The 12,102-nt window shown below is 56.3% G+C and overlaps 1 protein-coding gene across 2 annotated transcripts in view; it reads right to left on the minus strand.

Moving 5' to 3' along the window:
• The window catches only part of SDC3 (syndecan 3), a 39,680-nt gene that overhangs the window by 25,994 nt on the left and 1,584 nt on the right, over positions 1-12,102 (minus strand). The window lies entirely within an intron of this gene.

The following is a 12,102-nucleotide window of genomic DNA, read 5'->3' on the forward strand; positions in this document are numbered from 1 at the left end:
CAGCCACAAACCTCCTTCCTACCCACGGGGACCCCTGGGCCCCTCGTGCACCAGCACACACACAGAGCACCACACGCACCCACAAACCCAGCCCTTCACCCGAACCGAGAGAGAAATGTGACCTTAGATCCACACAGATAAAGGATCACCCGGGCACAACCACAGCCTCGCACGCAGCCCCCAGACACAGACTGGATCTGAGATTGTCCCCAACGAGTGCTCCAGCTTCCCGTCTCACGGAACAACAGAACTCAGCCAAGCCAGGGCTCAGCTCCCTGGAGGAGACGTTCTGCCTCTCACTGCTGGGGATCCTGAACACCCAGGCTCCGTCTCTGGGCACCACATCCTCACCCAAACAGCGCAACCAGGGGCTCACTTCCTGTGGCCCTTTGTCCAGGAAACTACGCTTCTGGAGGGGAGGACAAAGGGAACGGGTGGGGGTGTGGGGTTCCTGGGCCCAGAGGGTGCGGAGTCGAGTCGCCCCTCTTGCCCTGACCCTAAACACCTCTCGGCCCCCAAAGACTCCTGTCCCCCTTCAGGTCCTACCCTCTCTGGGTCGCAGTCAGAGAGATGGGAGGTTCCAGGGAGGGAATGAGGCAGAGCCCTCGGGGGAACCAGGGCAAGAGGAGGGAGACAGAAAAGGATGGAGGGAAGGGGAGGTACATACAGTGGACAGACGGAGAGACAGAGGAGGGGGTGGGCAGGAGATGGGGGGCGCCGGGAGATAGAGGAGAGAGCAGGAGGAGCTCCCATAACCAAGCCTGAGCCTTGGGTAGTGAGGCAGCAAGTGCCCACTGCTCCCCACTGCCAGCCCCCGCTCGCCTCTTCTCCAGGCTTGGGGATCACAGGAGCAGGGCGCTGGGGAGAAAGGAGGCGGTGTGACAGCAGGGGAGAGCCATGAGGAGGCTGAAAAGAGGAGGGAACAATGTAGCAATGTCTGAATTGAGGGAAAGGAAGGAAACATAAGTGTGAGGCCGACCAGGGAGATGATGTAATGGTCGGGCAGCTGCTGCAACCATGTATCCAGGTGAGGGCTCCAGGGACTTAAGGATGGAACCCTGTGGGGAGCCAGACACTGTAAAGCTGAAGTCACAAAGCTCAGCAGTGGATCCTATTGCTTGTAGAAGAGCGGTGCCTGGGACTCTAGAACGGGGAGGCAGGAGGGAAGGGGCTGAAGAAGGGCTCACTGTGCTTGGGAGCTGGGAGGAGAGGTTGGTAAATGATCCCCAGAGAAGGGGACATCTGTGCTAGGTTTTGGAAGATGAGTAGGAGTTTGCTGGAGAATAACAGTCCATGGAGAGTGAAGAGCATGTGGGTAGACTGGAAAGCCAAAGACGTAACCTTGTACTCTGTGCTCAGGGAATAGCCAGGAGTCTTGGGTGGTAGAGCGATGTGGGGCAAAAGGATGAGGCTAGAGAAGCACCCTGAGAGCACTGAACGGAATCAGTCTGGCATAGGGGCTTCCCTGGTGGCTCAGAGCATTAAGCCTCTGCCTGCAGTGCGGGAGACCCGGGTTCGATTCCTGGGTCAGGAAGATCCCCTGGAGAAGGAAATGGCAACCCACTCCAGTACCCTTGCCTAGAAAATCGCATGGACGGAGAAGCCTGGTAGGCTACAGGCCACGGGGTCGCAAAGAGCTGGACACAACTGAGCGACTTCAGTTTCAGTTTCTTGAAGAGGCTAGGAAAGGCTTCCTGGGAGAGGTCAGTGGGAGCTGGGCCTGCAGTCTTCGCACAAAGAGACAGGTAAAAAGAAGAGACACGGTCCTGCCTGGGAGTCAGGAGACATAGTTCTTAGTCCCAGCTCAGCCACAGCCTTGCTGTGTTACTTCACACAAGTCACTGTGCCTCTCTGAGCCTCAACTTCCTTGTAGGTTAAACAAAAAGGTTGGACTGTGCTGTGCTTGGTTGCTCGGTGTGTCCAACTCTGCGACCCCATGGACTGTAGCCCACCAGGCTCCTCTGTCCATGGGGATTCTCCAGGCAACAATACGGGAGCGGGTTGCCATGCCCTCCTCCAGAAAGGATGAACTGCTAGCTCTCAAAGGACCCAAGGGAATGAGGTCATTCCCTTGGCCTCAGTTTCCCCTTCAGGACCATGAAAAAGTTGGACAACAGTGTTTCCAAGGCCCTTCCAGCGCAAATCATCTTTAGTCCTCTGATCTTTCCCCAGTGTGGGCTGGCCTCAGCCCACGGCCCAACCCAAACAGAAAACACGCAACGGAGAAGGCCCATACAGAAGCCAAGAGCCCAAAGCCTGGGCCAGGGCTCCCCCACAGCGTCCCCACAGGCTCGCCCAGCAGGACCTGACTGGCCTTAAATTCATCCTTTCAGGGCACCACCCTTCACAGTTCGTAGCACACACGGTAGCCTGGAGCAGCGCTTCTGTACCGGATAGACTCTGACACTAGACCAGTGGTGTGGCTTAGTCACCAAGTCGTGTCTGACTCTTGCAAGCCCAGGAAGACTGCTTGGGTTCAAACCCTAGCAAGTGTGCCACTTACTGGCTCTGTGATCTTGGACATATTTTTCAACCTCTCTGTGCCCCAATTCTCTCTTTTGTAGAATCAAGGTGGTAATGGTGCCTCCTTCGTAAGCGTGTAAGGATTAAGTGAGCTTTTATACATAAGACATTAGGCAGGGTGTATCACACGTGGCAGGCCCTCAGCAGGCATCATTCAATATTAACACTACCACATCCATGCTCTCGTTGGCATCACACACCAGCCCCCCAGGGCAGGATGGGGCTGCACCTATTTTACAGACCAATGTCCTCTACCTTGAGGATGGAACCCAATCCAATGCCTTGCTTTGGACTCAAAGCCCACCTTGTGAGCCACTGGGGTCTCCCATGCCAAGGCACTATGGTGTTCAAATGTTCTGCCCAAAAACATCCTGTGGCACAGGGCCAGGCACCCAGGAGGTGCCCAGTGAATGTCCGTTAAATGCAAGAAGCAACACACTCTCGTTAGAAACAGCACACCCTCCAGCAATGGCTCCCCACCCCGCAAGGGAAATATGTTCCCACTTTCACATATGGCTCCCTTCCCCCAGCTGGGAGTTGCTGCCTTTAACCACATTTCAGTTCCCTATTATACCATGACCTTTCCCACCTCTGAGCCTTTGTCCATCTTGATCCCTCTGCCTATCAATCTGCTGCCATCCTTCAAGGCCTGAAACAAAGGACACCTCCTCCAGGGAGCCCTCCCTGATTCCCTAGAGCCAAAAACCAACTTCTCTTTCCCCTGACTCACTTCCTCACCCCCTCACCTAACTGGAAGCTTCCTGTGGTCAGGGACCAGGCTGAGCCCCCTCAGAGTTCCTAGTGCTCAGCACAAGCCAGACACAGAAGGGACATCAGTAAACAGCAGCTAAAAGTGACTGGCAGGTCAGCAGCAGAGTACGGACAAGACCTCAGGCACTGGACTCCCTGCCCAGGAAACTCTCTGCCCAGGAAACCAGACTCGCAGCCCAGCCTCCAACTGGCCTGGATCATGTCCCAGAGGCCAGGACAGAAGACGGTGCTCAGCGTGACGGGCGAGGAAAGGGCACCTCCTACCCTGGCCCAGGAGGAACGACAGACAGACCACCTGAAGGACGCAGGCCTCCTGTCCTCTGCCCAGCCCAGCCGGCCTGCCCTCTCTTCCCAGCTGGGCTACCCCAGGTCGCTCCTGCCCTCTCTGGCTTCGGGTCTTTCTGAGAGTCCCTCAAATGTGAAGACTGGAAGAGCCACTGGCACCCAGCCCGACTGCCCCACTTTGCAGACGTGAAAGTAGATGCTGGGGATGGGGGTGGGAGGTGGGAAGTTGCCCCATAGTCATAGGACAAGCCTGAAGCAGGGTCACTCTGAGACACAACAATCTTAGGCAAAGTATAACCATTAAAACAAGTAAAATACAAGTAACTATTCAGCAGCAGCTTCCTTTTAACTAGCTGCTAACTCATTAACTAGCTGCCCCTCCCCCAGCACTGCTCCTCATCCCAGCCTAGTGAACAAGACGTTACTGGCCCAGGTGACAGAGGAGGAGAAAAGGCGAACTCAAGGAGTCACGTGCCCAGATTCACGAAGCTTCTGTGGCAGAGCTGGGATTCGAACCCCTCGGGGAGGGAAGCAGGGCCTCCTCCCTGCTTCTCTTCAATGCCTGCCCTCACATGGACACAAACCCACCAAACAAGGCTCACCGACAAGAGGCAGGACACACACGAGATACCCCTGCACACCCATAGCCGCCGGCACAGGGCCAGACCTTCAGCAAGTGCTCAATTCACGTTTGCAGAATGAACAGAGTAGTCCATCAAGAGACAGGCCCAAAGCCGCCTCGGCCTACCCTAGCAAACAACAGGGCATCTCAGGAAGCACACTCCGGCAGCTTGTTAACTGTCTCACCTGAAACACACTGCCTAAGCTCTTGGGCCTCTGTGTCACCATGTGCAAAACGGGGTAACAATACCTACCGCGTAGTCTCGTCGTAAGAACTGGGATAAAGCAGGTTAGGCACGTGGAACTGCCTGGTGCATTGCACGCGCTCTGTAAGGACTGGCCACTATCGCTATCACCACTGCACCTGGCTCCCCAACAGCAGAGCAACTTGAGGGCAGGAACCAAGTAAAACTCAGCAGCGGACACCTCCAGCGCACCCTCGACGGCAGCCTGGCCATGAGGAGTCGCAGTAAACATATGGTGGATGAGCAAACGGTGGGGACAGACATGGGCGCCTGCTCTAGCCATGGACCCTGGAGAGGGCGGCAGTATCTGGGTTCTGCCAGACACCCCAGGAAGTAAGAATAGCCTTCCCCTGCTCCCAATATAACTCCCACCCCCACCTCTCCAGGAGCCTTGCCTGCTCAGTCCCCACACGGCCCCCCAAACCCCAGCCTAGGGAGGCAAGACAGGCCTAATGAGCCACCCGCAGCCCCCTGGTGCCCGCAGTCGAATTGGCAATCAGCTTGCTGCAATTAGATTTCTGAGATCCTGCTGGTGATTGATTCTAAATTACCCTTATTAAAGTCTGGGCTGGTGAGCAGAGCTTGGAGGGTGGGGGAAGTGGGGGTGGGATGGGGGTGGGGCCTGGCTGGCAGCACAGCGGGGTGCAGAGTTCTGGGAGGGCTTGGGTTGAGGCTGACCCCAGAGGGAAGCAAGCCCATGGCCCATCCCAGAAGTGGGGTATAGGCCCTAATCAGTACTATCCCCCACGCCCAACTCCCACCCCTCAGATTTCTCCCCAGCACCCCAAACCCCCAACCCTCATCACTCATCTCAGAAAACCTTGCTCCTGGAGGAGTGTGATGACCAGGTTGGCAACAGGACAGACAGAATCCAGAGTAGGTTGAAAAGCAACCAAACACCCAGCTTCACCAGCACCCAGGCATGTAAACCCTGGCAGGTGACTTGACATCTCCAAGCGTTCTTCTAAAGGGTGGAATGCTACCAGCGTCAGAAGGCTCAAGGAGACCACAGGCTGGAGAATCAGCCCCAATCCTTGGGCAAGGCCCCAGGCCAATCTCCAAGCCTGAGGACTCCCATCTGTGAGCCTGGAAGGCTGCCGGGCTGATCGTCTCTTTAAGGCTCTTCCATCCCTGAGGTCCTATGTAAACATCAACAGTCACCGACTCTGGGCCAGGATGTGTGTGATAAATGGAACGCAGCTGAGGGGCTCCCCAGCCAGGAGGAAAGGGAGAGGGCCCGGTGTCAGCTTGTTCTGGGCCATACCTCCAATAGCAAGGTCTCTCTGGGGTTCCGGGACTAGAAGGGCCTGAAGAGTCATCAAGTCTGATCTACTACCTCCAGACTGGACCACAGGCTGCCAACAACAGCTCCAAAGAACCAAAGTCCCAGTGAACTCAGCATGAGGCAGCGGGAAAGTGCTTCCTCTAATCCGGCCCCAGCCCTGCCTGTTGCAATGGGGAGTTCTCGCCCAAGTTCTCCCTCCTAGGGCAGCCCCCACCCCCAGGGCTCTACTTTGGGTCATCCATGATCCTTCAAACCTGGTTCCCACACTCTCTAAGAGAAAACCTTATCTCCATCCCCCTCAAAAGCAATTCTTCAGTGAGACCAAGAAAGGCACAGGAAAAGAGCAAGACCAAAGCAGGTAAGTGGGAGAGATCGCTCTTTGTAGGAGGAGCCCACTTCTTACCAGGCACCTTATTGTTCTGTATTCTCTTTCTCAAAGAACTCTGAGGCAGAGGTACTCTTAGCTCCTTTTAAAGAGGAGGCAACTGAGGCTCAGAGAGGTTAAGTGAACTTTCCAAGATCACACAGCCAGAAATCAGCAGAAGCAGGATCTCAGCCCTGGTCCAGTGGGCTCTGGGGCCCCTGTTTCTTTCACTACTTCATGCACCCTCAGGTTTGGAGACCACCCCCCAAAAGAGACATCATCAAGGCCCAGGTGGGGACCCAGGGATGGGAAGAAGGCAGACCTCAGGCAGCTGGGGCATGGAGAACATTCTCCACTAGGTATAAAAGGCTGCCACAGGCATTCCCCGCCCTCCACCCTCTGCAGCCAGGTAGGGAAGGGGCCAGATCACTTGACAGGGGCCACCCTCACCCCATCCCCCAGCCGGGCCCTCAGCCATTGCTGCTCAGACTCCCCCTGTAATCACGGCTTCCTGTTTGGCGCTGAGACTAGGCCTGGTCAGTGGGGGGAGGGGAGCGGACGCCCCTCTGGCCAGGGCCTGCTCTGGAGGGAAGGAGGGGGGCCGGAAGAGAGGCTGACCCAACCTCCTGGAATCTTGGGAGGCTGGGAGCCAAGGCAAGAGGAGGGGGTGTCAGTCAACAAATGTTTACTGGGCGGGCGCTGGCCTGATGTTCCCAGGATGCAGTGGAATGTTAGGGGAACAGCAAGACTCGCCAGGTGGTCCAGCCCAGACCCTGTTCTCTGCTTCAGGGGGCAGTTGCGGGGTGATCAAGGGCCTGGACCCAGGGACAGCTCCTGGCTCCAGCCACCCCGCCTCCCCACCCTATCCCCGACACAAAATCACAGGGCTCCAAGCAGCTGGGCTGGAGCCCAGAACCACAGGGCTTCTGTCCCACCCAGATGTGGTGGCCACGCCTCAGTGTTCAGACCACAGGCCCCCACCCCCACCCCCCATGGCCCCCTGGCGCCTCCCGGCCCACAGGCACACGCTTGGACCCAGCAGGACTCTCCCAGTCTCACTATCCCTCAATGTTTCACCCCAACTCACCTCCACAGGAGACAACACAGAGCCCCAGTCTGGGCTCCAAAGTTCATGGTTTTGGCTTCCTCCCTTCCTTCACTCATTCACTCTTCATTCATTCAAACCATTCCATTCTGGGCCAGGCACAGTGCTGGCCATGGGAAGAGCAAAGAGCAAGGTAGTCAGAGAGCCTCCCCAAGGTGCTCACGGTCTATCCAGAAAGTGTCTGACCCTTCTCCAGACTGCTGTGTGACCTCCAAGTCACTCCCTCTCTCTGAGCCTCCGCCATTCAGGCCAGAGGGACCCGTATGTGTAAGAGGACCAGGACTCAGGGATGGGGTGATAGGGACATAGATCGGGATTCCACACAACTTTCTAAGAGTCAGAGAGGATCAAAGGCAGGCCTGGTCATCTGTGCAGACAATCAGCCCCAACACTGGGGGCATCCAGTGGGTGTCCCGGGGGCATGTTAACTTTTTAGACCCTGAGGCTAAACATCCTGAGGCTCTAAACATTCCCCTCTCCTGCGCCATGGTCACATGACTCAGACACAAGCCTCTCTCCCCTACCCCTGCATCTTGTTGACTGCCTGTAGTTTATAAAGCTCTCCCTTGATTCATCCCCCAAGACCCTCAGAAGAGCTCACTTACAGATCACGGAGCCTTGAGAGGCGGTGGGGGAGCAAGGGCTCCAGAGCCAGACCTTTCCCCCACCGACCACACGTGTAGCATCACCGCGCCAAGGCTACAGAGAGAATTAAAAGAAAAAAGACAGGGGGCATGCCTGGCCCAGAGCCTGGCAAGGAGCAGGCATTCATGAAGCAGGTAATGTAGGCATAATTTGGGAGTAGGGATGGCTAAAAGAGAAGTAAGAACCTTGCCCAGGATCACATGGCAAGAGAGATTGAAATCAGGACTGCAACCCAGTTCTATTAGCCTGCCAGGCCCTGGCTCAATCCTGCTCTGCCACTTTCCAACTGCGTGACATTGAGCAAGCTGCTTAACCTCTCTGTGCCTCAGTTTTCCCCATCTGTAAAATGGGGGTTCTAACAACTCCTACCTCCAAAAGTTATCATGAGGATTAAATGAGCCAAAACATACCAAGTGCTCAACAGGCAGGGCTCCCAGGGAGCATTAGCTGCTCTTTGTATTATTAAGCCCTTGGAGGTGTCAATGCTGCCACTCAAATCAGGGCCTCAGCCCCTGTTCAGCTCACCACCTCCCTTCCCCAGCTTCCTCCGTCTGCTCCAGCCTGAAGGAATTCTACTGCAGCCCCCTCTGGAAGGACCCATCCCTTTCCCCTCCCCTTCAGCAGCTCTAGGGGATGGTCCCAGCTCCGAAGGGAGGGGCAGGAGGGAGGCCTACACTCAGCAGGACCTCTAGCTTGCGGGGTGAGGGGAGCTCTGTTTTTACCTTCTCCCCTCCATCATGCCCCTCTCACCCACCCCACCGCTGCCCCAATATTTTCCAGGTCTCGAGTCCAAAGCTGCCCCTGCCCCAACACTGCCCTGGGGCCTCCTGGGACCCTACACCCCAGTCCATGGGATGGGACAGCCATTTGTTTTCAAAAACACCCCATGCCAAACCCTATTATGAGGGAACAAGAAACACACTGAATTCACAGCTGGGGGACACTGTGCTGCTCTGCAGGGAGCAGAAGGCACCAAGTTCCAATCCCAACCAGCCATGAGAATGGTATGACTTCCCCCCACCATGCCCCCCAATAGCAGTTCTATGCATCAAGTACTGGTCCTCAGTTGACAGGTGAGAAAGCTGAGGGTTGGAGCAGGCTACAGCTTGCTCAGTGTCATATGGCACATAGCTTAGCGTAAAACCTCCTCCTCCAGGAAGCCCTCCCTAGGCTCCCTCCTAGAAAGGACCCATCTCTTGAGAGTGCCCTGGCAGGCTGTGCTGGGTCTAGCCAAGGAGTTCATTTTCTCATCACAACATCCCTGTGAGGCTGGCACTGTCATGGTCCCTATTTGACAGATAAGAATGTTGAAAAGGAGAAATCCCTTACTCAAAGTCTCTGTCCCCAAGTCCCTGCCATCTTGGGTGCTAACAATTACGGATCCCTAAGGTATCCCTGTTGTCAGGGCCTGGCCTGGAACCGCCCAGGGGTCCCCCAACATTTAAGTATTAAAAGTGAGGACAATCTCGCCCTGGCAACTCAGTGTTCACAGCCAACCAGAGCAGCTGGGGGGAGCGGGGTAAGGAGCTCCTGGATGCTTGAAATCATGGGGGTGGGGAGTGAGCAGGAACCACCAGGGCTGGGGGCTTCAGAAGAATTCCCTGGGCACTTCCCTGGTGGTCCAGGGTTCAGAACCCACCTGCCAAGGCAGGGGGTACAGGTTCCATCCCTGATCCAGGAAGATCCCACATGCCACTAGGCAACTAAGCCCGTGCACCCCAAAGCCTGTGTTCCACAACAAGAGAAGCCATGGCAATAGTAAGTCCACGCACAGTGAGAGGGTAGCCCTGCTCGCTCTAACTAGAGAGAGCCTGCATGAAGCAATGAAAATCCAGTGCGGCCAAAAATAAACAAACAAACAAAAGAATTCCCTGAGTGATCTCCTCTTCCCATGGTCCCCCACGCTTCCACTCCCCACACCTACCAGCTCCCGATCACAGAATGACAACCTTGTCAAAGAACAAGAAAAGACCATTTGCCGAGGGTTTACTATGTGCCAGGCACCACGCTAAGAGCTTTACATATTAACCCCATTTGTTCTCCTATCCTTCCCAGTTTTCACAGGTGGAAGTGAAAGCGCAGAGAGGTTAAATCGCTTTCTCAAGATCACAAAGCCATGAACTCCCACCACTGGGAGTTCAAACAAGACTAAGTGATTATCTAAGTCCCTTTCAGCCCTAATCATCCAAAGAACGCACTTTAAAGCCAAAATTTCCAGGATGTCCACACTCTAGGTCTTTCTGGGTAGACTTAAGTATAATACAACAACCGAAGTAACCCTGAAGGCAGATGTCTCTCAGAGTCATAGACAGCTGGCTTCTCAGAGAGAGGACGCCAGGACACACACACACACACTCCCCAACTCACCACGTGCAGCATGAATGAGACCTGTTACCCCTACTGAGGCCATCCTAGAAGCTGCCCCTACGTACACACACACACACACACACACACACACACACAAGCTCCCTTTCAAGCTGGTGAGCACCTTGGTATCACCCTTCCAGGGTCCTTCCCCTGCCCTGAGTCAGCCACTGACCATCCCAGTGATGCCCTTGGGGGTCCCCACCATGGAGGCCACTCCTGAAGCCATCCTGACAGGGCTCTTCTGATCTAATTTCAGTCCCTCCTGATGCAGGCAGCACCCTCTTCTTCTGGTGCCATGCCCCTGGCCCCTGGGCACCACCCATTAACCCTTTGGCTCAGATGAGTAGATGTCCCCCCTCCTGGAAAGGTGTGAAGCCTGGAGAAGACGGGGCCCTGCTCCGCCGCCTCATCTGGAGCCCCGCCCCTTCTCTCCTCCACGTCCAGCCCCCATCTGAGCCTCCAGACCCCGACCCTGGGGGTTGGCTTTATCTGCCACGCCCACTCCACCTGGCCCTCAGACCTGCCTCACAGAGACCTTTCACTTCACGGTGCGCTCACTTCATTCCTTCCACCGCCTCGTGGCGCACAGACCACGAGCCTGGTTTTATGGATGAGGAAAAGTTCTACGAGGGGCGTGAGCTGCCCAGGGCTCACCCAGCTCGGGGATCCCGCTGGGCTGCCGAGTCTAAAGCATGGCGTCGGCACCCCTTTTCATTCATCTAGACATCAAACATTCACCGAGCTCCTCCTGTGGGCCAGCACACACGGCATCTCATTTAATCTCTCAGGAGGGTGTTATTAGCCCCATTCTGCGGAGGGGAAAAATGGAAGCTCAGACAGGTGAGACAAGTTGTCCAAGGTCACACTACGAATCAGGGGTGAGAGCAAGATTGGAACCCAAGGCTGCGCGATTTTCAAGTCTCTGATTTCTAAGATGGTCTTCCAGAAGTGTAGCTGAGAAAGGGACCCAGTTACCAGGATGGGTTGGATCTCTGTCCTTCCCAGGGACCTCTTTTCCTCACTCCATCTGGGGGAGACCTGGGGGTGAGGCACCCAGCCCACCAGCCCTGGTACTCAGCCTGGCGTTCAACACTTCCCCACCCCACCCCACCCAGCTCAAAGCCCTGAGACAGATGGGGGGTACTGAGGAATAGCATGTCTGTCCGAGATGCCCCTGCCCGACCTCCTCCCATTTCACAGACTGGCCAACTGAGGCCCAAAGAGACTTGCAGGGGCAGAGTAGGCACCTGGGGGGTTGCCTGAGAGGCCTGGGTTCCTCTCACCCTGGGGAATGGGGGATGCCAGGCATAACTCCTAGAACCAACCAAGGGAACTAGAAGTCTCCCCAGTTCATGGCCAGGCCAGGCTCCAGACACGTGCCCATGGGGAACTCACTTGGGACCTGGGTCCCACAAGGAGGAGGAGGCGGCCTTTCTTCCGGCGGCCCCTGATGGAGCCGGGACTGAGCCTGCTGCGGTCAATCAAAGACACACTGAGGGGTCAGGTCATACATGTCTACTCGCGGCTACCCGCACACGCGCGGCTCCCCTGAGAGGTGCGTGCTCCATGCACCGGGTCAACCATACACCTGCCTGCACACGCTTGCACACACACACACACCCCCCACAGAGGCCTCCCCCCAACACAGTCACCCTCTGCAAGCACTCTCAGCATGGTCAACGGTCTCCAGCCCGGCCCCGGGTGCACCCCAGACACAATGGGTCACCCTGACACGACCACACGCAGGTAGGGCACGAGGCCCCCATCCACGGGGACGGGCTCGTCCTCACGCCTCATCTTTCACGCGTGCACACCCCACGGGTCCCAGCACCCTCCACGGAGCTGGCCACACACGCGGTCATCCTCACCCACCCCCTCAGGTCACCTTCAC

This window comes from Bos grunniens, chromosome 2, assembly GCF_055505025.1.
Source record: "Bos grunniens cultivar Pamir isolate PY7600 chromosome 2, Bosgru_T2T1.0, whole genome shotgun sequence".
Lineage (NCBI taxonomy): Eukaryota > Metazoa > Chordata > Mammalia > Artiodactyla > Bovidae > Bos > Bos grunniens.